The sequence below is a fragment of the Dermacentor albipictus genome, chromosome 1 (genome assembly GCF_038994185.2).
Source record: "Dermacentor albipictus isolate Rhodes 1998 colony chromosome 1, USDA_Dalb.pri_finalv2, whole genome shotgun sequence".
Taxonomy (NCBI): Eukaryota; Metazoa; Arthropoda; class Arachnida; order Ixodida; family Ixodidae; genus Dermacentor; species Dermacentor albipictus.
Window position 1 is genome coordinate 184,325,561 of NC_091821.1, and position 18,130 is coordinate 184,343,690.

The following is an 18,130-nucleotide window of genomic DNA, read 5'->3' on the forward strand; positions in this document are numbered from 1 at the left end:
ATTTTTGACCAAGAAAAGTGGAGGTTTTTAATTATTTCTGAAATGCATGTAACCATGCTTTTGGCTGTGTGCTGTTTCCACGGGGTTATAAGTACTGGTGCACCAAGGTGCGGGAGATCCTGTGTCCTTAGTGCAGCGCGCATTGTTATTGCGCTCTGCATCCTGCCGGCAGTATACTATTACTGCAGAGGAAGATTACGAAAAGCATGGCCTGTGTGCCTTGCTGCAATGGCGAAACCTTAAATTGTTTGCCTGAAAGGGTCGCACGTTATGCTACCACATGACGGACCAGAAGCGCAATATGAGGACGCCTTACAGATTCTGGCTCATACTGAACAAGGTAGTACCATAGCTAAGGCTAGGCAGCGTTCACAGTAGCTAGTCTGCCCATTAACTACATGGCTGTAGTGAACGCTAAAATACTTGCAGGGATAACACCCTTTTAGAAGGGTGTTGTCCATGCTACACCCATATTGAAAGGGGTGTGTCTGTGTTACACCCCATATAGAAAGGGTGTTTGTTTGTTTTACACCCATAGGCGAGGTGACGTCATATTAACACCCCTTCTTTTGTGGGGTGTTAATTTGCATCCCGTTGCTTGGGGTGTAGCAATACACCCAAAAAGGGTGTCACCCATAGGACAAGTCATTTACACCCTTAAGGGTGTTAAAATTTTTAGAGTGCAGTTGAAGTCTCCCAGTACAAGCAAAAACTTGTCGCCATTCAACCATGGCTCAAGGGATTCAAAGAAAATTGTACGCTCGCTTTCTACATTAGGAGCATATACAAAAACTATTCGCCAACAAAAATTCGAAAATGTGAAATCAGCAATCAAAAGGCGACCACTTGGGCATGCAAATACAGCCTCTACGTTCACTCTTAACGTCTTACGTATGAATACAAGGCACCCACCCGACGTCCCAACAGAATGACAAACGCAAACATGAAAGTTTGCTTGAAAGGAAGACACCATGCGGTCAGTGTGCTCTTGGCTCTCTATTTTCGACTCTTGTAAAGCAATTATATCAATATCGTTATCCAGAAGAAGGCGATTAAGCTGGTATTGTCGCCTTCTTGCTCCCAGACCGCTGACGTTCAAGGTCGCAACCCGAAGTGGAGCAACAAGATTAAAAGCCATGTCTTAGAAGAAGAAACGCCTCTATCCGCATGGTGCCTACCTTCATGGTTGACGTAGCCTTCCTCACGACTGCCAGGACCTCTTGACACCGGTCAACCAACACAACAGGCGCTGACACCGACCAGGACACTGTGTTACTACGGAGGCGGTTTCCCCGCCTTCCGCGTGTCGGCCGGAATGTTCGGCCGCGGTTTTAAAGACGAGCGTCTCAGTCCCCCTGCCTTCGGCGGAGGCTCATCGCCGCTACCGCCAGGCTGCAGCTTGACGTCTCCGCTTTCTTCATGCGGACGTTTTCCAGCAATGGTGCTCGCCGCTTCCTGGTTCGTCTCCATGGTATCAATGCCGGGGGTCTCCACGCTGCTTTCTTTAGCGTCCGCGGCTTTCGCCGCCTCCTTTGCCTTGTCATCGTCGTCCTGTTCAGGCTTATGCTGCGCCTGTACACTACCATCTGTTGCGCCGGACGGCCCTGCCTTCTGCTTCACCAGAGTCGTGAATGATGGCCGAGTCTGGCGCTGTGGTTGTCCACCCACACGGGCTGCTTCCTCAGCATCCGCCTCGTCCATCAGCATCTCGGACGAGTCCTCGCTGGTTCCCGGGCCTGTAATGCTCGCGTAAGTGCGAGTACACTGGTCGTCTTCGTGCCCGAAGCGTCGGCAGATTCCGCAACGCGGGACTGGACATTCCTTGCGGATGTGGCCCGTACCGCGACACCGAAGGCACAGCGGGGGTCTGCCTGGTACCACGACAAGCGCCAACTCACCGCCAACGCTCAGCTGGTGTGGCAAGTCATCCAACTTCACGCCCGCTTTCAACTTGAGGGTGTCAAGCCGGGTGGTTGATCCCTTCTCTGTCATACCCTGCACACGCCAGCGCTCCCGGCCTACTTCGGTAACTTTCCTATAGGGCGCAAAGGCGACACGCACGTCCTCATCAGGCACATTGTGTAGAAGCCAGTGGAGCTTCAGTCGAACGTCCTGGTTCGCCGGGTCAATCACCAGGCAGCGCCGGTTTTTTACACGCAGCTCCCCGATGCTCGAGATCTTCTTCACCGCGTCCGCGTCCTTGAAAGTGATAGCCCAGACATGGCTCATGCGATACGCCCCCAGGGCGATAACATCCGGAAGAAGCGAATGCGGTGCCAATGCGTCACGGAAATCTACAATCCGGTACGGTCGCGCCGTAATATCGGCGTGCAAAAAAACTGTATTTAAAACATAACGACCTGTTGGCAGACCTGGCAGAACAACTTGGTAGGTGCCCTCCTGTTCCATCGTCCTGTTTCCGCGGCTAGAAAAGGCCGCTGAAGCCGCTCCAACGGAGCCCGTCATCATGCGTCCGTCACGCTCGGTGGCCGGAAGCAGCGGGACCTTTTCGCTCGGCCACGCTACCACGGTTCTACTGCAGTATGACGATCGTGTGCGCCTTTCGCCGACGCGCGTGCGTAAAGAAGCAAAACGATCTGGCAGCGGTGGGATTCGAACCCACGCCTCCGAAGAGACTGGTGCCTAAAACCAGCGCCTTAGACCGCTCGGCCACGCTACCACGGTTCTACTGCAGTATGACGATCGCGTGCGCCTTTCGCCGACGCGCGTGCGTAAAGAAGCAAAACGATCTGGCAGCGGTGGGATTCGAACCCACGCCTCCGAAGAGACTGGTGCCTAAAACCAGCGCCTTAGACCGCTCGGCCACGCTACCACGGTTCTACTGCAGTATGACGATCGCGTGCGCCTTTCGCCGACGCGCGTGCGTAAAGAAGCAAAACGATCTGGCAGCGGTGGGATTCGAACCCACGCCTCCGAAGAGACTGGTGCCTTAAACCAGCGCCTTAGACCGCTTTTTTTTCTTTATTGCCTGTTTACACAATACAGAAAACAGAGGGATCTCAAAACCTTTTGAAATTAATCAACTCATCAAACAGTGTAACCCAATCAGGTGTTTCTGGCTGGGCTCGGTAAAGCTCTCGCATATACGCTACATGTTCAATAAAATTTTCCCTTACAGGCCGAGCGTTAGTGTCGGCATGTCTTACCGACATTCGGGTTTTCCATATACTATGGAGGCTGAGTACCATTATCATGTCGTAGGGAATGTCGCCGTGATTCTCAACTGGTAAATACCGGATTCCATGATGTGTAATAGGTAAGTCCTTTTTGATAGTTCGCTGAAGGATGTCCCAGTGAAAAATGGGATCCCAGCATTCAATAAATACATGTTCTATTGTCTCTGGTTTTTGGCATAGTATGCAGTTGACTGTCCACGGTACAATTATTCCTTTATCTTGTAGCCACGTTTTTACAGGTAGAGTGTTTGTATGGAGCTTGAAGAAAAAGGATTTTACATGTGGTCGTATCGGCATTGCTTTAACCCGTTTTAAGACGTCTTGTCCACAACCTCCAGTGTATATGCTTCTGTACACTGGCAGAGGTAACATCACATCCAGTAAATCCTTGTAGAGCTTTTTCTTTTTTACCGTACTCAAGTATTCTATGGAGAACCTTACTTTAAGCATGCGAAAGGCTACTACAACCTCGCGCCAATAACCTTTTATACGGTGCATCGCAGTCTTATTTGTAGAGACGATGAATTCAGGTAGTGCATTGTGTAAACAAACTTGCATAACTGTACGCAGAAATGGGTCACACTGATCTCTTAAAAATATAAAACGCGACACAATCTGTCTGATAAACAGGTGCGACAGGCCAAGGCCACCTTTTCTGACGGACAAAAACAGATTAGTTCGACTCGTTCGTTCCCAACTTCCTCCCCAAATAAACAGTGCAAATACTCTATTAATTTTTTGTAGGTTAGTACGCGACATGAACAATACTTGCATAACATACCACAACTTGGCAACTAAGAATAGATTGCAAGTAGTTGAACGGGCAAACATTGACAAATTTCGACCTTGCCATCCCTGCGTCTTCTCTTTCAAGCGATCTGTTTCCTCGTTCCAATACGATTCGGTGTCTTCATAACATTGTAATGGGACACCTAAGTACGTTGTTGGCATTGCTGTCCATTGGATGCCAGCAAATAATTCAGGCCTCTCGCTCCACTCTCCATGCCAGAAACCTACGGTCTTCTCCCAATTGATCTTGCAGCCAGATTCCTTGCAAAACTCGCCAGTCAACCTAACCACCTCTTTGATGCTTTCGGCATCTTTGCAAAAGACAGCAATGTTATCAGCGTATGCGAGGACCTTGACTTCCGTCGTTTCAAGCATAAAACCGCGTACACTTTGACTATTTATTAAACTCAAGCAGAAAGGTTCTAAGTAAATATCAAAAAGTAATGATGAAATTGCACATCCCTGCCTCACACTGGAGAAAAGCTGGATTGGTTCACTTAACTTCTTGTTTATAATGATGCAGTGCCTTAGACCGCTCGGCCACGCTTTTTTTTTTCTTTATTACCGGATTGGAACTTCCAAACACAGAACTCATAAATACAATTTTACAAGTACAATAAAAGACGCGTGAGCCTTTTCATGGCTGGAGTGTGAAGCTAAAATGGCTTCAGAGAAGCCAGCTTATCAAGCACAGGTATCCAATCCGGTGGGTTCCTCTGGATTTTGAGAATATCTCGTATGTACACACAGTTTTCACTGAAGTTTTGCATGGCCGATCTTGCGTCGACATCGGCATTTCTGACCGCCATCCTCGTTTTCCACACACTATGCAAACACAGTAACATGAACATGTCGCATGACATTTCATCTGGATCTTCACATGGCAAGAATCGGATACCAAAGGGCGTTACTGGCAAATCTTTCTGAAGTGTCCGTTTAAGGATGTCCCACAAGAAAACAGCATCGTGACAGTCCAAAAAGATGTGTTCTATCATTTCCTCCTTTCGACATATCAGGCAGTGTAATCCCTATGGGACAAAGATGCCTTTGCTTTGAAGCCATGGCTTTACAGCGAGCGTGCCCGTGTGCAGTTGGAAAAAGAATGATTTAGATGACGCTCTTACTGGCATTTTTCGAACTCGTTTTAATACGTCTCTTTCTGGTCCTAGTTGATAGATGGAGCGGTACAACGGTATTGGTACAAACACATCAATTAGATCTTTGTACAATTGTTTACGTGTCACTGCGCTCAAATATTCTAAGGAAAACCGTGGCTTCAGTACTTGATATGCAGACACTATTTCGCGCCAAAAACTGCTCAAGGTTCCACGCGTATCTACATTTGATGAGACAATATAATCCGGGATATGATTACACAGCCTCATGTGTATAACAGTACGCAAGAAAACATCGCTTTGGTCTCTCAGAAAGAAAAACCTTGAAACTATTTGTTTCAAAAATAAATGACACAGACCAAGCCCTCCGTGTCGCACCGAAAGGAACAAGTTTAACCGACTGGTGCGTTCCCAGGTAGAATTCCATATATAGGTGGCAAACACTCTGTGTAATTTTTGGACACAAGTTCTGCTCATACTGAACACTTGAAGTACATAAAACACTTTTGCAACAAAAAACACATTACAGACTGTAGCGCGGGAAAACATAGAAAAGTTATGCCCTCCCCATTTTTCAGACTGATCCTTGAGCCTTTCTGTCTCTCCTGCCCAGTATTCTGCAGTATTTCTATAATGTTGGAGAGGAACCCCCAAGTATCTAGCAGGAATAGTTGTCCATCTCAGACTGCTCGGTCAAGCTACCACGGTTCTACTGCAGTATGACGATCGCGTGCGCCTTTCGCCGACGCGCGTGCGTAAAGAAGCAAAACGATCTGGCAGCGGTGGGATTCGAACCCACGCCTCCGAAGAGACTTGTGCCTTAAACCAGTGCCTTCGACCGCTCGGCCACGCTACCTTTTTTTTTATTTATTACCGGTTTTCAATATGACATCGTACATATGAATTTCACACTCGTGACACAAATGCAAGCTTCTTGCAAGAGCAAAAGAAGGCAAGAAACAAAAAGCGCTACAAAGCCGTCTATCCGCATAGGACTGACGTTGTCAAATTAAAATTCCTTCATGACTGTAAGAGGTTCGAGCCTCGACAGCCAATCCGGTGCACACTCTTGAATTTTCTGCGTTTCAATAAATAAGGACATAGACTCTCTGAAATATATACGCGCTGGCCGAGCGTCGGCGTCGCAATGATATCCGGCCATGCGAGCTCGCCATATAGAGTGGAGGGCATTCAGCATAATGAGATCATACGGTACTCCGTCTTCATCTTTAATTGGCAGATACCTGATCCCTTGGGGGTCCACCGGTAACTCCTTTTTCAGCGTTCGCTTTAAAACGTCCCATAAGAAAACCGCCGCCCAGCAGTGCAAGAAAACATGATCAATGGTCTCCGGCTTCTGACAGATCAAGCAGTGGGATCCCCACGGCACAAGACAGCCTCGTTCTTCGACAAAAGTCTTCACAGAGAGCGTTCCTGTGTGGAGCTTAAAAAAGAAGGTTTTAACACCTGGTGGCACCTGCATTCGTTTCACCCGTTTAAGGACCTCTTGTCCTGGCCCTCCACTGTATATGGCTCTGTATAACGGCACAAGAAACACAATGTCGCACACATCTTTATACAGTGTTATCCTTTTCACGTGACACGGATAATCGTTTGAAAAACGAACTGAAAGGAAACGCACACTGTCGGCCACTTCCTTAAAATAACCACGCAGTCTTCCGGTCATGCTTGCCGTACTGACAACATATGCAGGCAATGCGTCGCTCAACCTGAGCTGACATACGGTGCGCAAAAAAGGATCGCGCACATCGCGAAAAAACAAAAAGCGGTTGACAAGCTGTCGAACAAAAAGATGCGCCAAGCCCAGCCCCCCTTCCTTCACGTGCCTGAACAGATTTGTTCGGCTACACCTTTCCCAGGTAGAGCCCCAGATAAAAACCGCGAACACTCTGTGCAGCTTTTGCACGTTTACCCTTGAACAGTACAACGTCTGCATGACATACCACAACTTCGTAATAAAAAACATGTTACACACCGTTGCCTTAGCGAAAATAGACAGGTTGATGCCTTTCCACCTTTCTGCTTTTTCTCTAGTTTCTTTTGTTTGGTTCATCCAGTATTCGTCGCTATTTTTGAACTGTCCATGGGAACACCTAGATACTTGGTCGGGGTTTTCATCCAGTTCACATTTGCAAAATGGTCGGGGGCGGAAGACCACTCTCCGTGCCACAAACCGAGGGACTTCCCCCAGTTCACTCTACTCCCCGTCACACCACAAAAACTTTTCACTACGCTTATCGTTTCCGTTACACTTTGTTTGCTTGTACAACACACTGCGATGTCACCTGCATATGCCAAGACCTTGACTTCTGTGTCTGCCAAATTATAACCGCGTATTTGATCATTTTGAATTATGGCCAAACACATAGTTTCTATGTAAATTCCAAACAAAAGAGGACTGAGGGGGCAGCCCTGACGCACAGAACGCATGACATTAATGGGGGCCCCCAATGATTTATTCACAATTAAGCGTGTTGTGCAGTTCTGATACGCCAACGTCACTTCCTCAGCGATGATGGAACCAATATTAACGTGATTCAATATGGCAAACAAAATACCATGCGAGACACAATCAAAGGCTTTCTCGAGGTCGAGCTGAAGCACTGCGACTCCGCCCAATGTGACGTCGCAGCACTCGAGCACGCACCGCATCGTGTGAATATTCGAAAAGTCGACCTTCCTTTATCCCACATGTTTGGTGATCTGCGACAATTTCCTTTATTACACTTTAAAGTCTGGCTGCCAAAACCTTCATGAAAATTTTATCATCTACATTGGTTAAAGATATCGGCCTGTAAGATGTCACCAGCCTAAGTATCTCTACTTGATCACTCTTAGGGAGGAGTATGGCATGCGCTTTGCCAAAAGAAGGTGGCAAAGCTTTGTTCTCATACCCATCATTAATCAGCCGTGCTAGCAACGGTGACAGTTCCTTCTTGAAAGCTTTATATAAACAAGCGCCCAGGCCGTCAGGTCGAGGTGATTTGCCTTGATTCAAATCCTCAATTGCCTTTTCAACTTCGCTTTCTGTTATTTTCACTTCTAATCGTTCTTTTGTGTCGTCACTCAATCGCGGCATGCGACCGAGGAAGACCTTTTTGAACTCGTCTACATTCGCTTCTTGAAACGCAAAGAGGGACTGGTAATACTCTAAAAACGTTTGGCCTATACTCTTACTGTCGTCGGCAGTTGTGCCATTCCATAGAATCTTATCGACGTGATTCCTTCGACCGTGAGCTTTTTCAAGTCCAAGCGCCCTTTTAGTGGGCGTTTCTCCAGCTACTAATGCATTTGTTCTTTCGCGCACAATCGCACCTTGATACCGTTCTTTGTCGAGCTGCTCAATTTTTTCTTTAATGGTTCGCACATCTTGTTTATACGCCCCTGGCTCTTCGCACTCAAGCGCTATCAGCTGCTTAAGTGTCTTTCGCAAGCTCTTTTCTTTCATTTCCTTCTCAAACTTTAAGCAGCTCGATCTTTCACAGGCTTTCATTTTTACGTTTTGTTGGAACCCTTCCCATTTCTCTGCTGTTATTTGACTATTATCCTCACAAACCTCCCTTACAGCCTCATGTACTGCCTCTACAAATGGTTGGTCTTTTAGTAGTAAGGCATTCATTTTCCATAGGTCCCAATTAAAAGATTCTCTCTTCTTCTCCGTGCCTATGTTACATTTCACCAAGCAGTGATCTGAGAACGATACTGGTGCCACAGAATAACTATGGCACTTTGGAATCATGTCTTGCGATATGTACATGCGGTCTAACCTCGCGTGACTGTTACCTTGAAATCGCGTGTACATTACTTCCCGCTCCCCCTCCAGACACTCGCAAACATCGTCCAGTTCATTTTCACGTATTAGTTTAGTCAACACACTGCTGCTTCTATCACGAATACCGGCATTATTGACTCTATCCCGAGCACTCAAAACACAATTAAAATCCCCCAACAAAATCATGCAGTTATCGCTGCAAATATACTGAAAAAGGTTCTCAAAAAATAAGGTGCGCTCTTCTACAGAATTCGGCGCATATATGCACATGACTCGAAATTCAATTTCACGATAAACAAAATCACAAAAAACATCCTTCCAGACTGGCATGAAAATACACTTTGAACAACAAGATCAGGCAACTTCTTTACAAACAGAACACAACTGGCGGACGTCCCTACCGCGTGACTCACGACCGCATAATATCTAGTCGTGAAACGCCGCACCATGCTCCCGGTCTCCTCCTCTCCGTCAACCTTGGTCTCCTGGACGGCTAGTACGTCTATGTCTTGGTCAGTGACCAACCGTAGGACCTGACTTTGCTTACGACTAGCCGCCAACCCTCTCACGTTCAATGTGGCGATAGTAAGTGACGGTAAGAGAGCCATCTTAACTAAGGAAAAAAAATAGGCCCGGAGCATGGTGCTTACCCTTCACGACTAGCCCTCGGCTAGCCGCCTCCGGGACCTTCCGGCTTGCTGGCGTTGGTCACCGCCCCCACTTTGACAACAGGCTTTTTTTCAGGCGGAATATTAGGTTTTGGTTTGAAGCCCATCCGCCTCCCATGAGGCGCCTTCGGCGGTGGCCCCTCGTTGGTGCTGGTTGCACTACCGTCCCGGTCCTTCGTCGCGTCGTGGGGGCGCTTGACTGGGGCACCGAGAGTTGCAGTCTGCTCACCGTCGTTGGTGTCCTCACCCTGCACTGTCCTGTCGTCATCGGGTGCCTCGTCGTTAACGCCCCCCGTAGCATGACCCACTGAAGACAGGACCTGTACCGTCTTGCTCGTTTTCTCGCCAGCCTCAGCCACCGTGCCTTCTGGCCAACGGTCGATGTCCCACTGACTGTCGCTCTCGGAACCAGGTCTCCGGTTCCTTTGGCGGCGTCCTCCGTCTCGACCACGTCCATAACGTGCTCTGCAGCAACGTCACTCGCTGCTGGTCCTGTCACGGCTGCATACGATTTGACGCAGTCAGCATCAACGTGGCCGAAACGCCTGCACCTTGAACAGCGGGGAACTTTACAATCTCGGCGGACGTGTCCCGTGCATTGGCAGCGCAGACACTGCATGGGCCTCCCGGGAACGACCACCAATGCTAGCACTCCGCCGACGCGCACCTGATGAGGCAGGTCTTCCAGTTTTACGCCGCTGTTCAGCTTCAGGAGCACGGTCCGGGTAGTAGAGGTCTTCTCTCCCATGCCTTGGACACGCCACCGCTCTCGGCTCACCTCTTCCACCTTGCCGAATGCAGCGAACGCCGTCCGGATGTCCTCATCAGTAACGCCGTGCAGCAGCCAGTGAAGCCTAAGCTTCACCTGCTGGTCTTGTGGGTCAACAATGACGCACCGTCGTCCCTTTACTTGCATTTCCTTCATGACCAGCAGGCGTTTTGTGGCAGTCGCATCATTGAGAGTCACCGCCCAGACGTGGTTAATTTGATACGCCCCTATGCATACCACGTCAGGTAGCAGGCCCGTCGGCAATAGGGCGTCCCTGAAGTTTTCAACCTTGTAGGGTCTCGCACGTACATCCCCGTGTAAAAACCCGGTGTTGATCGTTACTCGTCCTTTCGGCAGTTGCGGCAAAATAAACGGGTACTCCTTGTCTTCGTCGGTAAGCCTGTTCCCGCGGTCAAAAGTGGCCGCTGTCGCTGGTCCACTGGAGCCCGTGATTCTGCTGACCGCTCAGCTCGGCTGCCGGAAGCCGAATGTCGGCCACGCTACCACGGTTGTACTGCAGTATGACGATCGCGTGCGCCTATCGCCGACGCGCGTGCGTAAAGAAGCAAAACAATCTGGCAGGGGTGGGATTCGAACCCACGCCTCCGAAGAGACTGGTGCCTAAAACCAGCGCCTTAGACCGCTCGGCCACGCTTTTTTTGTTTATTTCCGAAGTTCACATGAGGAACAATAAGTCACAAACAATAAAGCACTTCAGCTACGCTTGAGCTGAGGCGAGCAAAGTTAAAATTTCTTCAAACTCACTAAATCATCAAGGAGTGTTACCCACTGAGGTTGGTCATGCTGTGCCCGGATGCATTCCCGAAGGTAAGCAGCGCTTTCAATAAAGTTTTCACGTGCACTGCGCGTATTAACATCTGCATGCCTTACTTGCATTCGTGTTTTCCACAAGCTGTGGAGGCCAAGAAGCATGAAGAAATCATATGGTACATCTTCGTGATCAACCGGTAAAAACCTGATACCATAAGGGTCTAGTGGTAACTCTTTCTTTATAGTTCTCTGTAGGACGTCCCAGTGGAATATCGCGTCCCAGCAGTCCAGAAAAACATGTTCGACTGTCTCTGGCCTCTTACATAAAAGACAGTTCGTTGTCCAAGGGACAAAGATTCCTTTTTCTTGAAGCCACGTTTTGACAGGTAATGTATTAGAGTGTAACTTGAAAAAGAATGTTTTCACGCCTGGCCTAACTGGCATCTTCTTCACTCGCTTTAAAATATTCTGCCCTGGGCCTCCACGATAAGGCGCCCGGTACAATGGCACCGGCAGCATGATATCCACAAGATCTTTGTACAGCTTTTTCTTGGGAACACTGTACAAATAGTCTGGGGAAAAACGCACTTCTAACAACTTACAAGAGAGCACAACCTCGCGCAAAAATCCGCTTACAGCACCACACATGTTCTCACCAGAGGACACTATGTTTCTTGGGAGTAGCCTCTGCAATCGGACCTGTATAACCGTTCTTAAGAAGGTGTCATTTTGATCACGAAAGAAAATAAAGCGTGATACCACTTGACGCAAACACAAATGAACCAGTCCAAGGCCTCCACTCTTCACTGAAAGAAACAGGTTTGTTCTCCTCGTTTTTTCCCAAGTCGAAGTCCAAAGAAAGACGGCAAATATACGATGCAATTTTTGAATAGAGGTCCGCGAAGCACACAGCCCATTCATGAGGTACCATATTTTTGAAATTAGAAAAACATTGCAGACAAAGGCACGTGAGAAAATTGACAGATTCCTTCCCTGCCATGCTCCCGCTTTCTCTCTCGCCCTTGAAATCTCTTCGTTCCAAAGTGGGCTGGGATCGCGATAACATTCTAGGGGCACACCAAGGTATCGCGTTGGCATGGGAGACCATTGCAGCCGTGAGAAAAATTGCGGTGTAATATCCCATTCCCCGTGCCAAAATCCAGAACTTTTTTCCCAGTTTACTTGACATCCAGTCTGGTTACAAAACCTTTCCAGAGTGTGTGTAACTTCACAAATGCTTTCTCTGTTCGTGCAAAATACCGCTATGTCGTCCGCATACGCAAGAAGTTTCACCTCAGCAGATTGCAGCTTGAAACCCGTGACATAGTCACTGTTGATAATGGCCAGACATAAAAGCTCTAGATAGGCTGCAAAAAGCAGGGGTGAGAGCGGACAACCTTGCCTCACCGAGGAGCGCACTGTGAGGCGCTCAGTAAGATCACCATTAACTATAATGCGTGTCATACAATTTGTGTACGCCATTTTTACTCCTTCTACTATTACACTACCCAGGTTAGCGTGCTCTAGAATGGAGAAAAGAATGTCGTGTGAAACCCGGTCGATCGCTTTAGCCAAGTCCAGCTGTATCATAGCTACCTGGCTTCCAAGCGCGTCAACACATTCCAATACGGTTCTTGCCACATGTATATTTGTAGCAATGCTACGTCCTCTGATTCCACAGGTTTGGTGCGGCCCTATTAATTTGTCGATTACACTCTGAAGTCGTTTCGCTAGTACTTTCATGTACACCTTGTAGTCGACATTAGTGAGGCTGATAGGTCTGTAGGAACCCACTAACATTCGTTTCTCCGCATCATCAGACTTGGGAATAAGTACAATGTGTGAAATACCAAAGGACAGTGGAACTTTTTTGCGTTCATAGGCTTCTGTTATCACTTGTAACAGGAACTGAAAAACATCATGTTTAAAGGTTTTATAGAAGGCAGCGTTCAGCCCATCTGGCCCCGGCGCTTTTCCAGACGGAAGATCATCTATTGCTTTCTCGATCTCTTCCAAAGTAATAGGCAAGTCAACACGCTCTTTTACATCATTGTCGAGTGTTGACATTAATCGGAGGAAATCCCCTTCAAACCCTTGCGCATGCTCGCGCCTATTGCCGAAAAGTTCAGCAAAGTATTCCGTAATAGCGCGCTGAATCTCACTAGGGTCGCTTCTAATGTGCCCCTCGTATCTTACTTGCCTGATTTCCTTCTGGCAAGCGTACCGCTTTTCATCTGATAGCGCCCGCTTTGTAGGCGTTTCGCCTGCCCACAAGTTATCGGTCCTTGAGCGTATTATTGGCGCTCTATACCTGTCAGTGTCAATTGTTTCGATCTGACACTTCACGTTTTTTATTTCTTTACTAAAATTTCCTGGCTTATTGGTTTCCATCCTAACCAAGCACTCAAGTTGTTCGCGAAGTTCCCTTTCTTTTCCTTTCTGTTTATACCGAATGGCGCTACTTTTTCCTATAGCGTTAAGCTTCACTCGTTCTTTGAAACTTTCCCATTCAACGGCAAAGCAGTCCACTTGCTCAGCTAGTACCCCATCAAGATCACTTTTAATTACCTTGACAAATCCTTCATCGTCTAAAATTTTCTCATTTAGTTTCCAAAGGTACCAATTAAAGCGTGCTTTCCTTCCCTTCGTTCCAAAAGTCGCGCTTACAAGGCAATGATCACTAAACGACACAGGTTTTACATCATAGGCTGTGCATAGTGGCACGAGATCAGCAGAAACATACAGCCTATCTAATCTTGCGTGACTGTCGCGTTGAAAGTGTGTGTAATCAGGCCGTTTTCCAGCCGAAAACACACTTCCAACGTCCTCCAATAAATAATCGTGCACGAATTGAGTCAACAGTTCCGCGCTCTTGTCCCTCACTGGTATACACTTCACTCGGTCAGTAGCAGCACATACAGAGTTGAAGTCACCCAATACAAGCAACACCTTGTCACAATTCAAGTATGGCTCAATGGAATCAAAAAAACATTTACGTTCACTTTCAACATTGGGGGCATAAACACATACAACGCGCCAGTGTAGGTTTGAAAAAGAAAAATCAACAACCAAGAGGCGGCCACTTTCACATGCAAATGCAGACTCCACACTTATACCTAATGTGTTGCGAATGAAGATAAGGCATCCACCCGATGTCCCAACGGAGTGACACACACACACTTCAAAGTTGGCGCGGAAAAGGGGGCACCATGCGGTCAGCATGTTCTTGTGACTCTATCTTTGATTCTTGCACAGCTATTAGGTCAAGGTCATTATCAATAAGCAGGCGATTAAGCTGACATTGCCGCCTTCGTGCTCCCAGCCCTCTAACACTCAAAGTTGCTACACGCAATGGGGTTCTTAGCTCAACTACCATACGTTTACGTAATAAAAAGGGGCGCGCTCCGCATGGTGCCTAGCTCTGTTGACCATGTGATTTTCCCGACTGGTGTTCTGCAATGATGTACGGGGGGTCTGTTTGGCCACCCAAAGGGTTGACTGGTGCTTGTCTCGAAGTGGTCTGAGGCACCTCCTCGTCGCATCCTCCACTTTGCATGCGCGCAAACTCGAAAAGTCAGCCAAAAACACCGTGTCGGTCGATACACAACCGACGCTGACATTCCACAGAACACGGGAATAAAATTACGGAGGCAGATTTACCTGCCTGCCGTGACTCGGCCAAAAGATTTGGACGCGGCTTCAACGACAAACGTCGACTTCCTGTCGTTTTTGGAGGCGGCTCCCCACTGCTACTACCACCGGGCTGCAGGTTCTCACCGGCGCTCTCTTCGCGGCACCGTTTTCCAGTGGTTAGGGCAGCCGCTTCATCGTCGGCGTCCATGGCGTCGGCAATGCGAGGCTCCACGCGGTCCGGGGTTTTCAGCGAAGCTTTCGTATCGGCCACTGCACTGTGACCGCTGTCGCTTTCGGGGTCACGCTGCGCTCGCTGAGATGCCACCACTGCTGAAGACGTCAACGTTGTCGTTGTCTTCTGCTTAACCAGAGGCGTAAACGAAGGCCCATCTTTCGTCTCCGTTTTCCCAGCTGTTCTCGCTGCCTCTTCTGCGTCCGCCTCATCCATCAAATGCTCCGAGGCATCTTCACTGGTTCCAGGGCCGGCGATGCTTGCATAATTACGGGGGCACTCACCGTCTTCGTGACCGAAACGTCGACAAGCTCCGCATCGCGGCACCTTCCACTCCCGTCGAATGTGTCCCGTACCTCGGCAGCGAAGACATAACGGAGGCCTTCCAGGCACAACGACGAGTGCCAACTCACCCCCAACGTTAAGCTGGTGCGGCAAGTCGTCCAGTTTAACGCCAGCTTTCAATTTCAGCGTGACCATCCTGCTCGTTGAGCCTTTCTCTGACACGCCGTGCACACGCCAGCGCTCTCGGACCACCTCGGAGACCTTTCCGTACGGTGCGAGCGCGACACGCACGTCCTCGTCCGGCACGGTGTGAAGCAGCCAATGGAGCTTGAGACGTACTATCGGCCAAAAAAGTAAACGGACCACGGCACAGCTGGCCGGAGCGGCTGCGGGGCCGCACCGGGGCGCTGCTATCTCGCTCCGCGCGCTGACGGCGAGAGTGCCCCGAGTGACGCCAGACTTCGCCCTCTCTCGCGCGCGGATCCTTGTCACGCTTGATAAATTTCTAGTGCGCCGTTCGGTTGCTCTGCTGCTGACGGCCGCGACGAAGGGGACTGTGCATCGCCGGTAGTTTAGAACATGGCGCTGTCGAACAGTAGTGGATGGCCACGGGGAGTCAAACCGCGCCACTGAGAAGGAACGAAGACTCCTTCTTAATGTTGTTTTGCTTATATTCACCATACCTCTCATATTAGTGCATTTCTCTGGCGTCCACCGCTACTCGATTTTAGGCAACACAACGAAAGCAGCCGCAATGGCGGCTACGGTGACGCGCGCTTGCAGGTGCCAAGCTTTACTGCCGGCGCGGGTTCTCTGTCGATATTACTTTTCCGGCATTGTCTCCAGCAGTGGGTTTATTAACTATAGCAATGCGCCTCTCCACACTGCTTTAATTCGCTACTACAATACACAGTCCGTTATGAAACTTTCTTTACAAAAGTACCGTCAGAAAGAGATGATTGGAAAGAATTAATCGGAAAAACAAGTCGCTCGTGAAAGTTTATTCGCGGAAGAAAATAAAAAATGGGGTTCCATGCGTGGAAGAGGTCCTCAATGGGATGAAAATTCGCCGTCGACCGCTATTACTTGGCCTACTCGCCTTGGCATCGAGTCATAGAGCGCTGCTACTAGCTCCGGTCGTCTGCGCAGCGCTTCCCACTCTTCCTTCACGGCATGCCAAAGCTGATCCGCGGTGCCACAGCAAAGGTGCCAATAGGACACCGGCGTTCAATATTTCCTTTTTATTCTCTGGAACGGTGTCGGCGACGCGCTTTGTAGTGCGCGCTGCTATCCAGATATGATTCTGTCCAGCCATCGGACACTGGAAGACTAGGAAATATTTAAGAACGAGAACGGTCGCATTCGTTTCGTAGCAAAAATGCCATCTCGGGTGCCGATCGCGCTTCACCGTAGCCGCCGTTGCGGCTGCTTTCGTTGCTCTAGACCCCCCCCACCCTCCCTAACTTGTCAACGGAAACGGGGGACGGGAGGGCAGCTGCCGCCGGGCAGCAAACCTTAGGCAGCCCAATTACCGGCTGCATTTCCCTTTGGACGTGAATACTGCTCTAATGCCATTACACTGCAGGATTTGTGGCGGTTCGAGGGCATGCAACAATAAAAAAAACACATACAGCCATCAGCAAGTCTTAGCTTGAGCAGATCTTTGGGACCTGGGCAAGACTCTCACAAAAAAAAAGCTTGGCACCCCTCTTACAGGCATTGTCAACTCTTGGTCCTACCGCTGACTGTACATTTCCGGTAAAAAAAAAAAATCACACAGGAACTCCTCTCGGATTTGTCTAAGTGTGCGTAAGCATTGTGACTCTTCCTCATCGACACGCAGTCCATGTCGTCATCAATGTTATGAGACTTGATCCGACAAGTATAAGCGACAGCGCTGCGGCGACACGAGGTGCTCTGGTCGGCGGCGCAAGCGAAGTACTGCAGGTGGCGGGGCCAGGCGCGCTTGTGACGTTCCGTTCGTTTTGAGCCGTTATCGCTCTTTAGCCCTCCTCGTCCGCGACGAACCATTATCAACCGTTCTCCGGCGGCGGCTGCTTGTGGCAGGGCCGCGCGAACCGTATCTTGAAAGCGAACTGCATTGTGGACAGAGTGTGCCCACTGCTGAAAACTTCACGCGCTGTGTTCTCACCGTTTACTTCGCTTTGAAAACAGACGCGCGTACACCTATCTAGAAAGTGATCTGCGAAAAGCGCATAGTGCGGCAAAAGCTGAAAGCTTCGTGAGCGCAGTGTTCTCGCCGCTTCGGTCGCGTTGAAGCGAGAGCTAGCACGAAGGTGAATTCACTCGCTGCTGCGGGTTCTATTTTGAAAGATATCGTGCGGTACGGACTGACGGGCGGATGGTTTTTCTTGTTGGGGAAGTATAGAAATGCTTCCGTTATAAAAAAATATCGCAGGGTTCGCGAATTTCGCGATAAGAACCATCACCAATCTACTCCCCCGCCCCCCGCTGAGCGATGTCGTCTTGATCGCCCCCCTCCCAATCCCGGGAAAAGGGACACTACCTTTCTATCTCAGTTGAAGAAAAGATGATGAAACGTCAACAACGATAATAACGGCATTTGCTAACGAGTTGTCTTGTCTAACAAGTGGCCTCAGAGATTTGCGCGCGAAGCTGGCGCGCGCGAACCTGAGAGGCCATAATTGGCCGCTTAATAGCATAAAAAGACAAAGATAATGCCAAACAACACAGCTAAAAATTCAAACAAAGAACTGAGCTATACTGATTGGGGAAAAGAAATAAAAAAAATTAGACAACCGCAACACACGCCACTAAAGCCACCACCGCCGGCATAACGCGGAAGCAACAGTTGGCAACATTCACTCGCGCCTCATTGCTTCGTTCGCTTCGTGGC

The 18,130-nt window shown here is 49.0% G+C and overlaps 3 non-coding genes across 3 annotated transcripts; all 3 read right to left on the reverse strand.

Annotated features, from left to right (window-relative positions):
- Window positions 1-2,598: 2,598 nt before the first annotated feature.
- On the reverse strand, window positions 2,599-2,680 carry TRNAL-UAG (transfer RNA leucine (anticodon UAG)). Its single transcript has one exon. It is a non-coding gene; the product is annotated as a tRNA-Leu (tRNA).
- Window positions 2,681-2,751: 71 nt separating this feature from the next.
- On the reverse strand, window positions 2,752-2,833 carry TRNAL-UAG (transfer RNA leucine (anticodon UAG)). The gene has a single exon. It is a non-coding gene; the product is annotated as a tRNA-Leu (tRNA).
- Window positions 2,834-5,875: 3,042 nt separating this feature from the next.
- TRNAL-AAG (transfer RNA leucine (anticodon AAG)) lies at window positions 5,876-5,957 on the reverse strand. Its single transcript has one exon. It is a non-coding gene; the product is annotated as a tRNA-Leu (tRNA).
- Between the last annotated feature and the right edge of the window lie 12,173 nt (window positions 5,958-18,130).